Raw genomic sequence first — 13448 nt, forward strand, 5'->3', positions numbered from 1 at the left:
AATAATTTTAATGAGAATTTACAGAAATTTTGGATTTCCATTCATTCATTGCTGCACTTCTCTCCCCGCTCATCCCTCCCCCGCCACCGCCAGTTCACTCCTGTCTTTCAAAACTAAAAGAAACACTCTTTCCCTGGTACACAATCCCCCTGCACCCCTCCCACTGTTTATTAATGATAATAAATTAAAAATCAGCTATAAATTTGTTAGAGATAATGATAATATTAAAAAAGACACTGGAATTTCCAGAGAAGACTAAAGATAGAACTGAAACACTAACCTATCATGAGGAGAGAATAGTGCATTGAGGTTCTACTTAGTTACCTGACACCTGGCGGAATGGCACGGCAGCTAGACATCTCGATTTCATCTGAATCTTCATGCTAACTGTGTACTATTAAGCAAGTCACTGCTGAGGCTTTGGCCTCAATTTTCTTATGTTCAAAATGGAGATGAGAAGGGGGTAAGACTATTTTTAAAATCTTTTCTAATAGTTTTACCATTATGCCTTTGATAAAGGACTTGAAAATTAGAAGTAGAAATTCCTTTTAAAAGAAAATAAGTGGTCTTTTTTCTCTCTGGGACAAGCATTTCCATTGCTTGCATTAAAAAAAAACAGACAAAGAAGAAATCTTTCTAAACAGGTCTCCATGGTCTAGAGAATGTTATGAACTGGACAGGCTGTATGTACATCAATCTTTACTGGACAAAGAGTCCACTTACAGCAGAGTGCAGGGACACTTGAATGTCTTTGTCCAGCTGTGACTCTGCTAAAGACAATGGGCACATCTAACATGAGCTGCAGTGAAAAGGAGAAAGTAACAATTTAAATTATCGCTGTCAAGTTGGAATTGACTCATAGATGACCTTCCAGTGAGTTTTCAAAGCCTGCAAATTGCAGGGGAGGAGATTGCTTATTTCTCTAGCAGAGCTGCTGGTAGATTCAAATTACCAGAGGTGAGGCCATTTAAGCCAGCAGCAGAGCTTTGTAAGGACTATGCCAGGAGAGCTTCCTAACGAGTAGGCAATCATGACTATTCAGCAAAACTCATTGCCATCACATCAACTCCAACTCATAGATACCCTTAACCAAGGGAGAACTGACTGCACCACCGCGTTTTCAAGACTGTAAATCTTTATTGAAACAGACTGGCTCATCTTTCTCCCTTGAAGCAACTGATAAATGTTCAAACCACCATTCTAGCAGTTAGCAGCTGAATGCTTAACTGCTGCACCATCAAGGACCCTGCAGAACTGTTAGCTTCCTTTCTACATAAACAGTGGAACCACGGTGGCACAGACCCTGCAGAACTGTTAGCTTCCTTTCTACATAAACAGTGGAACCACGGTGGCACAGTGGTTAAAGCAATCAGCTACTCACAGAGAAGTCAGCGGTCCAAACCCACCAGCTGTTCTACTTAAGAGGAATCTTTCAATCTGCTTACATAAAGGTGACAGGCTTTCAAGCCCGGAAGACGGTTCTGATCTGTTCTGTTCTGTTCTGTTCTGTTCTGTTCTGTTCTGTTCTGTTCTGTTCTGTTGTTCAGGGTCGCTATGAATCAGAATTGACTCAGAACCAATGGCAGTAAGTTTGGCTTGGCTTTCATAAATAAACAAAAGCTGTTAGAGGTGTTGTGAGCTCAAGGTTATAGAAACATGGCAGTGAGTCACCGGAACTGTGTGTGCTTGAGCAGGAGGAGGAGGGATGGTGACACTGTCAGCAAAAGGAGGAAGAAAGAATGAATCTTTACTTTCTCTGAAGTAGACAGAACAATGGCCAAGGGCTGTGCAAGAACTTTACTTTTGGAAGACCTTTCCAGTTCTCCCTCCCCTTCCCTGACCCACCCTGGCTGCCCTGCCCCGAGTTACTCAGGTTGTTGCTAAATGGGCGTCTACACACAAGTCCTTTCTTGCAAGCTTCATGAAAGGCTATTTGTAATGAAGAGAAGGCACAAGCAAGGAAATTAGACGGCATCAAAGCTCTTCCCTGAGGCTCTGAACAGAAAGAACAGTTTTCTTTGGAAAGACTCTAATTTCTCTCTAATAAGCTGCAGAAATGAATGGTCATCAGGATGACTGGCAGAAATTAGAATTATGATGTTTCTTTGCAAGCATTGATTCTTTTTTTTTTAATTTGTTTTTGACCTCTGGGGTTATCTCCCTCTTCTCTGCTCCACTTCTCTCCATGAAAAGGAAAGATTCCTGCTTGCTCACTGTAACAATGTCTAAAAGAAAACAACCCAGGGCTGTACTCGTCAAAGGAACCTGCACTTGCACAAAACACCAAGACATGCCTGAGAGTTCTAGTAAACAAAGTCAGAGAGCCTCCTGTCCCACACTGGCTTACCCTAGACTCACATGCAAGGAGGGAACTCTGGGGGCTTAGTAGTAAAGAGTTGCACTGCTAAGCCTAAAGCACTAGGTTTGAACACACCAGCTGCTCCAAGAACGATATAGACAATGGCCTCCCATGAGATTTACTGTGTCTGAAAACCTACTGGAGGGTCAGCTATGGGTTGGTTCCAATCCAACAGTACATAACAACATGTACAAGGAACGTGGAGACCCTGAAGAACTGTTTCTAACAGAAAAGGTACTGGGAAATGTTATCTTTAATGGTTTGTGTCCTCTCAGTGTCATTAAAAAATGACATCAACTTGCTGTCTGTTCTCAATGTCCACCTTGATGAGAGAGAGGCAGAGCAATCATTCATGTTACCACCAGGGGATATATAGTAATTAGTTGGGGTGCAGGGAGGAGAATGCCATCAATTCAATCAGAGAAAACTGGTTTCCTGGTAGAATTCTCAAGTAAGTTTCTGTTACACTCAACAAGCATCTTACTGAGAGTCTTTCCACTTCCTAGTTCTCACCTTGACTGACCCTTTCACAGGTGGTTTATTGGGGTGTGGCAAAGGTAGCATGATAAAGAATGCCTAATTTATTCTGTCTATTGTTGTTGTTGTTCAGTGCCGTTGAATTGTAGATGACTTATAGCAAACGACCCTATGAACAAAAGACCTGAACGTGTATGTAACTTTCATGATTCTCAAAGTTCATAGAGTTTTTGGAAGCAAGCTATTTTGGAAGTGGATGCCACTCCTGTTTTCAAGCCTGTTTTATTCGGGGAGCTCCACCAAACACTATCCACCATAGGTAACCATTATCACATTTGACACATCAGTGTCACAGTGTTTAGAGTCGCAGCAACCACAAGTTACCTCTGTACAGCAAACAGACAGACCAGTGCTATATCACTTAGAAGAATGTTTGACCAAAACCAATTAAAACCAGGCCTGAGGACCCAAATGCCTTTTTAAATAGGAGGACTGATTCAATCAGTGCACACCCAATGATGAATAAACAACCACCGCCACCACCTGCCTCAGCCTCACCAGAACCAGAAAACAAACCTCTGTAGAATCTAGCTGCTCCAAACAACTTCCCAAACTGGATTCCAGTCCCAAACTGGTGACCAAAATAGACATATTAAATTCTGATGGGACCAACTCAAGGGCAAATTTTGATTCCTGTGCATTTGATTTGACCTTCTTTAGGTATAATTTCAACTTGCATATAAGTTAATGGTCTGTTTTACAGTCAGTGCCTGGCCTAGTTTTCATTGCTGATATTGAATTTATCCAGTAATTTCTTCCACAGATGTAATCAGTCTGATTCCTGTATATATTTTCAAGTGAAATCCATCTATATAGCCTGCCTTTTTGTTTCTTGTAAAAGGTACTGCTACGAATAAATCATTGATTGTACAAAATTCTATCATTCTATCATCAGCCTCCTTTCTCACCCAGTCCATGTTTTCCAACTACTGACCCGTCTTCTTGGTTCCCAACTTTTGCATTCCCGTCACCCATTGTTATTAATGCATCTTGACTGTATGTTCAATTGATCTCTGACTGCAAAAGCTGGTAGAAATAATTTATTTCCTCCTCTTTGGCTCTGGTTGTAGGTGCATAAATTTTAATGATAGTGGTATTAACAAGTCTTCCTTGTATTCTTATGGATATTTTCCTGTCATTCACATTCTATTTCAAGATGGACTAAAAATGGTCTTTTTAACTATGAAAGTGACCCATCTTTCCTCACCTTTTTATCTCCCACATAGTAGATCATATGATAATCTGATTCAAAATCTCCCATGCCAGTCCACATCATTTTGTTAATACCTAATACATCAATATTTATGCATTTAATTTCTTAATGATGTCCAGTTTTCCTACATTCATGTTTCTCATATTCCATGTTCCAATCTTTAGTTTCTGCTCACAACTGTTCCTCCTCCTTTGTTGAGGGATCAGCCCTGTTATTCTACTCTACATGTGCTCTATTGTACATAGAGTTTTCGAAGGCCTGGTATATTTCAGAAGTTTATGGCCAATCTTTCTTCCTAGTCTGTTTTAATTTGGATGCTTACCATTGGAACAACAACTGACAGACAAGCATTTTTTTCCATGCTTGAAGAATAGTTTGGTGGTTTGGGTTTTGTTTTGTTTTTTAGTTTTTAAAATTAATTTTAATGAAAGTTTACAGAGACTTAGGGTTTCCAATCATTCATGGTTGCACTTTTCTCTCTACCCACCCCTCCCCCCAATTCACTCTTCTCCTTGAAAAGAAAAACTCTTTCATTGTTATGCAGTCCCTCCCCCCAAGTCCACTCCACTATGCAGCCTTCACTCTGGACTTCTGTAATGACAAGAATAACCATTCATATGTCCCTTTTAAACAGTTCTCTCCCTCATCTGTTTCAATGCAATATACATCATTCCTCACCTCCTTTTCTGTCTTCCCTCAACCCTGATGCCAGTCCCATTTTACAACAGTGGCCCTATGCTATATTTGTCCATTTGTGACTGAGATATTTCACTCAGCATAATGTCCTCCAGGGTCATCCATTTTGCATAATATTTTATGAGTTCCTTGCTTTTCAATGCTGAATAGTATTCCATTGTATGAACATACCAGAGCTTCTCTATCCATTTGTTTGTTCATGGGCGCTTGGGTTGTTTCCAACTTGTTGCTATTGTGAACAAAGCTGCAATAAACATGGGTGTGCATGACAGACAAGCATTTTAGTGACAGGAGCAAATTAAAAACAATTCCCCTTATAGAACAATATCACTGATAACAAACACAAGCCAAATCCTGCTGAAGGTCATCCGAAAAGGACTGGAACAGTACATTGACAGAAAACTACCAGAAATACAAGCTGGCTTTAGAAGAGATCTAACTAGAGACATTGTCTCCAAAGTCAGATGGATTTTGGTAGAAAGCAAAGGGATCACAACAAATTGTGGCTAATCTTGAGGAGAATGGGAATCCCAGAACACTTAATTGAGCTTATGCACAACTTATACTTGCACCAGTAAGCAGTCTTCAGAACAGAGCAGGGAAACACTGCATAGCTTAAAATCAGGAAAGGAGAGTGTCAGAGATACATCCTGTCTCACTATCTTTTCAATCTATATGTAAAACAGATCCTTTGGGAAGCTGGGCTTTATGAGGGGGAATGTGGCATCAGGATTGGAGGAAGACTTATCAACAACCTATGTTACACAGATGACAACCTTTTCTTGCTGAAACTGAGGAGGACCTGAAGCACTTACTGCAGAAGGTCAAACACTGTAGTCTTCAATATAGATTGAAGCTCAACATCAAGAAGACAAAGATTCTCATCTCTGAGCCAATTTGCAGCACCATGATAGATGCAGAAGAGATGTGGGTTGTTAATAATTACAAGTTGCTCAGATCCACAAACAACACTCTTGACATCAGCAGTCAGGAAATTAAAAGATGAATTGCATTAGGTAAATCTTCTGTCAGGGACCTCTCCAGAGTACTGAGAAGCAAACAAGGTCAGTCTAGAGATTAAAGTGTGCCTGATCCAAGTCATAGTCTTTGAAATTACTTGCTGTGCATCAGAGAGTTGAACAATGACTAAGGGTGACAGAAGAATTCATGCCTTTGAGTTTCAGTGCTGGAGAAGAGTCTTGAATCTATCATGGACCACAAGAAAACAAATAGGTCTGTCTTGGAGAGGGTGAAACAATGTTTCTCCTTGGAGGCTAGGATTTTGAAGCTGCTTCTGGGGATGTGACCAGGAGATATCAGTCCTTGGAGAAGGATATCATGCTTTGAAGGGTGGAGGGACAGTGCAGGAGAGGAAGACCCCAATGAGATGAAGTGATACAGCAACTATCAGGGCAATGGGGATTGGTGGGTCGGAGTCAGTGAGACTGGTTTAGGACAGGGTAGGGTTTAGAACTGTCATACATAGGGTCACTATAAGTTGTAGGAATCTTGATGGCGCGTAACAACAACAACAACACTAGACATATTAGTCACACTCCCTTTTTTTAAGTCACAAAACAAAGGAACAACCACTGAAATTCACTCTTGAGCTCCACCCTCACCACATAAATCCTGATAAGGGACAATAAAAAGAAGATAAGCTAGGATAATTTCATGCACTACCTAATTAATGAGACCAGATATATCAGAATGGCCCAATTAATTACCAATAGTCATTACCAAGATTATAAACCTTGACATCTTTTCATTAAACTAAAAGAAAGGAAGTCACTTAAACATAGAATAACCTCATGCATTCTCTAATGCTAATAACCAAGCACCTTCTTGACTTAAACTGAATTCCTCATATTGGAGTAGATTTGCTAGCCCTGCCAGCTTGTGCGAAGGTGAAAAATGTTTTCAGAGCATGAGGTAATATGGAACTCTTGTTTTGCTTCTTTTTCAAAGAAGGCAGCTGGCCACTCATCTGCCTACTCATAATCTTCCCTCAGCCCACTTGGAGTCAAGAGCAATAGAGTTCAAAGAGACCTCATTCTGTGCCTGATAATGTCTGTTAGTGAAGATAACATGGGATTTGGTCAGTGGAACCTTCTAGAAGAAGGAGGTACAACTCCTGATAGCCGCATTTTTAAGGAGACAGCATTTTGAACAGAAAAGACTAAAACTCCAGAATTCTTCAGGGGCATCTGAGGGTGCCAAGGGTTTTGCTACGGTTGAGATTGTTGTTGTGATTGTTGTTGATTGCCTTCAAGTCAAGCATGACTCATAGCAGCCCTATGAACCTAAGGCTTGAAGCCCCTCTACAATTATCTACATTTATCAATGTTTATAGAGTTTCAAGAGGCATACTGTTTAGGTTAATAAAAAAAATAATTTCAAGTTGTATGTATTTGTGTGTGGGGGGTGTGTTTGTGTGTATGTGTGTACAGCTGGGTGCAATATGTAGAAACAATTTTAATATGAGAAAGGCACTACATCAATCACACAAAAAGAAAAATCTTTTGTCTGGATTACTTCTGGATATAAGTGACATAAAAATCTAAATATCTGTTTAATTTCTGGGATCAATTAACACACATCCATTCAAAGCACTGGCATCAAAGATTTCTATTGATAGCACAGTCTTTTCCCTAAAGTTGATACAACATATTTTGGTAATTTTTAGAAAAGGCATACTACAAGGAACTTTGGCATGTAAAAAATTCTTTTGTGATATCTACATATATCTTCATGACACTTTCGACATGCTGAGTCCTCTTACAAAATGCAGACAGGTCTTAGTTTAGACAGTGTTTTAAATGAGATTAACTAATGACACACAAGTAAGTTGATTTTGCTTAGCCTACTCTCCAAATATTTATTTGGTTGGTTGGTTGGTTTTTTCCCTATTATTTTGCAGACACAACTCTGGCAATGACTTGTGATGCATAATCTTTATCTGTTTCCCTAACAGGATGATAAGAGTGTTACCCATTTTTTTTTCTCTTTGAACTGCTATTTGCTATACCTCCAAATGGAATACTACTATTTCTCAAGTGCATTTGTATCAGAAGCTATTAATATTCATTGGACCCAGGCTATGGTCATAACAGTGTGTTGGAGTAAAATATTTTCCATTGTTCTGAAATAGATCCAATAAAAAGACATTAGCAGAGTGCCTAATATATGCCTGACCTTGTGCTTGGAGTTACAGATATAGATAAATTAGTTTTCCAGTGAACAAACCCTTGCAGGATTATGTGAGCATTTAAAGACAACAATAACTGGATACAGTGTTCAGAAGGTCTAGGTAAATAAGTGACTAGCTAGTGAAGACTTTAAGGAGAAGCTGACACCAAGGTAGAATTGCAAAGAAAAACAAAATAAAGCATTTGTGATCTTCCCTTTTAGGAACTCTGAATTTGAAAGGGAAACTGCTTCTTTAAGAAATTTGTCTGAATATCCTAAGGAGGAGAGGGAGTTCTGGTAATTGTGACTCTGCGACTCTTAATCCTTGGAGAAGGGAAGAAAAAAGAGAGTCCAGAGAGATTCTTCTAATCTAAAAGAAGGAAGAGGAAGAACCAGAACTTTGCCCTGAACCTGTGTGTAATTCACATCCCTTGAAACCAGAGGCTCAATTCAGAAGCATTCTATGTAGCCCAAGCACAAATGCTGCCTGTATTGAACATACCATGGACTGCTAGGAGAACAAACAGGTCTGTCCTGGAGAGGATGAAACCACGTTACTCCTTGGAGACAAGGATTCTGAAGCTTCGTCTGACATACTCTGGACATGTTGCAAGAAAGGACCATCCTTAGAGAGGGAGGGACAGCACAAGAGAGGAAGACCCTCAATGAGATGGATTGATTCAGTGACTGGAGTAATGAGGGTTTGTGTGTCAGAGACAATGAAGTTGGTTCCAGACAGAGCAGGGTTCAGAGTTGTTGTACATATAGGGTCACTATGAGTTGCAAGTGACTCGACAGCATATAACAACAATAACAGCCCTGGAGACGTTTGCCAGGTAAAAACTCCGGCTATAAACTTGATCTCTACTAAGGTCTGACTTGGATTTCACTTACCCTGGGAGAAATTTTGAACAGAAATAATGAGCAAGAATAAAGCACTGCACAAACCTCAGTGGGGTCTTCTGATGTCAGCAGCTGGCACCAGCTGGAAAGCTCAAGGTTAAAGTGAAGAGATGTCCTGGCAGCACTGATCCCCAACAACCAACAGTAAGAGAACAGGCAAATTCTACTTCCACTCTAATAGGATTCATTTTAAGGAGAATATAAGTCTGGAAAGAAATCCTTCTTCAATTTGCTTCTGTAAATAAGTGGTCTATAAGTGAAATTTTTCATCATCTTAGCCATTTGCCCATTTCCTGAGTAGGACCAAGAGACTTGGTGAGTTATAGGATTCCTTTATAAACTCAGATCATAAATCAAACTCCTAATGGACTAACTTTCATGCTACTTTTTTTCCACCCACTAAAAGAAAGTTAATTAGTATAGATCTGATTTCATAAATATTTAAAAGTTCCTTTACAAGTATGATAAACATAGCTAAAATAGAATCAGTGAATAGGGAAAGTGAATATTCAGTATAAATGACAAGCAAAACATTACTGTTCCTAAAGAAAAAGAAATAAAGGGGGAGGGACCCAACCCACTCATTGCAGTCAAGTCGGAGCCAATTCATAGCTGACCGTCCAGTAGATTTTCAGAGGCTGGAAAATAGCTTAAGGAAATTGCCCATCATTTTCCTCAATAAGCCACAGGTGAGTTCAAATCTCTACAATAATTAAAAGTTATAAGATCCAGGTAGTAGTATGGATCAGATCTTAAGGTCTTTAAGACATTATTTTTCCTCTACGACTTAATAGTTGTATGATATTAAGCAAATCATATCCCCATTTGTAGTTGTTGTTAAATGTTATCGACTCATAGTGACCCTGTGAACGAAAGACCTGAACACTTGTTTAACTTTCATTGTTTCTCCAAGTTCATAGGGTTTCTGGAGGCAAGCTATTACGGAAGTGGATGCCACTCCTGCTTCCAAGCTTGTTTTAATTGGGGAGATCCACCCAACACTGTCCACCATGGGTAAACATTATCACATTTGACACATCAGTGTCACAGTGTTTAGCATAACAGCAACCACAAGTTACCTCTGTTTACGCATCAGTTATCTCATTCTTTGAACAAATGAGGGCAATACTAAGAGTAATAAGATTAACCTAAACCAAAACCCAAACTCACTGCCATTGAGCCAATTTGGATTCACGGTGATCCAATATGACAGATCAGGCTTCCAATACTGTAAATGTCCAAGGGAGAACTAACCCAAAGACTGCACGGCACAGCTCAAACAGCTTCAGTTCGCCAGTAAATCCAAGGTTAGAAGATAAGCATTCTCCTCCCATTGTAATTTACAGCCTTGGAAACCCTAAGGAAAATTGCTAGGAGTTGGAATAGACTTGACAACAGTAAGTTTGAGGTTTCTGAAATCTTTATGGGAGGAGACTATGTATGCATCTATCTCCTGTGAAGCATCCGGTGGGTTCAAACTGCTGACCTTTCGGTTAGCAGTCAAACATTTAACCTACTATGTCACCAGATTGATCTCCTTGTAAATTACCTAGAGGTGTAAGAAATCTGGTCTCAAAAAAATGGAAAGAAGTTTTAAATGACAAAAGTAAAAGGGAAATGTGAATTAAGTGAGTCTGCATGCACAGAAGAAGGACAGGATAACGGAACCTTTTTATTCATTGTTAATAATAAATCTTCATGAATCAGCACTGAGTAAGGAGAGTGAACAAAGAAACAGTACCAACTGATTCTGCTTAAGACAGCAAACATGAGAATGGTGCAGGGTAGTGCAAAATGTCCATCTGTTGTTCACAGACTCCCCAAGCATTGTAATTGCCTTGATGGCACCGAAAAACAACAGAAGGGGCAACTCGTGGAGGCACATCCTCTGGCTTCTCCCAAGGTCTTAATGGGGGGGGGGGAAGGATGAAGAAAAAGAAAAGAAAATCTGCTCATTATAAGGAAGAAAGAGGAAGGCAGTTATTAACAAATTATGAGAAGGTTAAAAGAAAAAAAGAAAATGGGACAGAGGAATAAAATTTGGAGCAATTTGAGAAGCAACCTTGAAACAAAGGTGCCTTTAACTGAAAAACTCAAATTCATTAGTGTCAAATTGAAAGTGACTCACAGCTCTCCCTACAGTGAATTTTTGGGAGCTCTGGTGGCCTAGTGGCGGGAAGTAGTGCTGCAATCCTAAAGGCATGTGTTTTGAGGCCACCAGCTGCTCCACAGAAAAAGGATGGGAAATCTCCTCCTGTGCGATTTACTGCTCCTGAAAACCCAGCGGGTCAGCTATGGGTCAGTTCCTGACTCTAAGGTACACAACAACAACACTATAAATCACAAGGGAGGAGATTGTGATTACAGTCACAAGGAGTCACAAGGAATCACAAGGAAGGAAAGCTTTCGTCTTTCTCCCTCCAATTCACCGGGGGATTTGAATCATCAGAGAGGCACCATCTTTACTTTAGCAAAAGAGTTTCCTACAGACTGCCTCCAGAGTTCCCTAAGATGCCCTTGTTGTTATGATGTTGTGTGCTAGTTCAGAACCAATTCCCAGCTGACTCTCCAATACGTTTTCAGAGGCTGCAAATCACACAGGAGGAGATTTCTCCCATCTTTCTCCCTCAAATCAACTCGTGGTTTCAAACCACCTGTCTTTGGTTTGGCAGCACAACTCTTTACCTACTAGGCCAAATTATTAGTGATGGAAAACTTCTCCGGAGCTACTTGCAGGAAGTGGATGTGACATTTGAAGCATCTTCAGGGGAGTCTCTAAAGGATCGTGCACACTGAACTAGTTGGTGACTAACAACTTTTGTAAGCTAGCCCTTCTGAGACCTATTTCTTGTACTAATACTTCGTCCTACTAGAAACACACAAAAAAGCTTCTATTTTCCCAGCCAAACACTGGCTGACAGAGGCTCCAAGCACTGAGGCCCAACTCAAGATGTCCAACATGCTACAAATATTTGGCTCAGAATTGCTCAAAAAATTGAAGACGTGGAGAAGTTATTTTTAAGAATAAGAGAATAATCATTTTTTAAATATACAAGACTTTGATTATAAGGGTTTACTACATGCCTACCACAATGAATTAACAAAAAAAAAACCAACAAAATAGGAATAAATAAATAGGTTATTTTTGTGAAACTTTAGCATGCCAAAGACTGGCAGAGTCTAAGAGGGGAAAGAAAAAGTAGTCTGCTAGTTAGGATACACGCTAGACAGTCTTTGACTTTGCATCAACTTCACTGAATAATGTTGTAAGTTATTGGGGAAATGCATTCAAAGGTCTGAGGGAATATGGTTGCATCCTAGAATTCTACACCCAGCCAATCTATAAGTCATACTATAGCTGAATGTCGGCATTCCCAGATGAGTAAAGATTCCACCACTTTAATTCTAAATTACTCTCTGTAGGGCCTTATCATTCTCGACGTCTTGGAGCTCGCTGCCACAGACACTGTATCAATCCATCTTACTGAGGGTCTCCCTCTCCTTTGCTGAGCCTCCACCTTTCCAAGGATAAGGCAACTTTCCTGTGTCAAGAGGGTGGGTTGAAATGACAAAAATCTACTTCAGGTGACTCTGTGTGGCCCTGCCAGAGCAGCCAGCTCCTCTAGCTCCTCATCTTCCTCAATTATTCTTGTTCAGTTCAGCTGTTTGAAAACCAAGGTATGTGTAGTAGATTAATTATGTTTACATAACATATATTTTCTTTTTCTCCTCCTCGTCATCCTTTTCCCTGTTAACTGCTGTCAAGTAAACCTCGAGTCATGTTGACCGCAGACACTACACAGCAAAACTCTGCCTGGTCCTGCATGCACCTGTGATGCGTGTGGTCAGACTTGTGGATCCACAGATTTCATCGGTTAATTCGTAGAAGCAGGTTGGCAAGTGTTTCTTCCTAGTCCATTTTAGTTTGAAAGTTCCCTGTAATGTTTCAAGCATCAGAGCCACACTCAAGACTGCCTGGGCAGCCAGGCACATAGCTGTGCATGTGATGTATTAGACAGAAAGTGAGCCCAGGTCTCCACAGGGGTGGGCAGAATTCCACCAAGGTCAGACTTTCAGCATGAATTTCTTATTTTAAAAACTTAGCATCATTTTATTTGTTAAATAAACATGGACAAGGCTGAGAAGTCTTACTGGTTAAATTTTGTGAGGTTATCCATTTCTGATTACCTATGTGTATTAATTTAATACCCATTTTAAAAAACAAAACAAAAAATGAAAGTTGCACAATGAATAAAGACAAAAGAGAATTGATACCTTTGAGGGGAAAAACACGACAAAAAAAACTTTTTTGAAGATAACTTTAAAGAGGCTGCATATTAAAATAGAATTAACCACCAACAATTTGAGATGCATATTTCTTGAATTTTAAAAAGAGATTTTTAACTAAAATAGTGCAATGCGCTGCTTAAAACTTGAGACCTAAATAGACTTCTTCAGTAAATTTCAAAAAAGATCAGTGGCAAAACAAAAGCATTTGCTTTAGCAAAGTATTAAAAAGATAATGATTATATATGTATACAGATGAATAAA

This window comes from Elephantulus edwardii, unplaced genomic scaffold, assembly GCF_000299155.1.
Source record: "Elephantulus edwardii isolate Elephantulus edwardi_28Jun2011 unplaced genomic scaffold, EleEdw1.0 scaffold00165, whole genome shotgun sequence".
NCBI classification, from domain to species: Eukaryota; Metazoa; Chordata; class Mammalia; order Macroscelidea; family Macroscelididae; genus Elephantulus; species Elephantulus edwardii.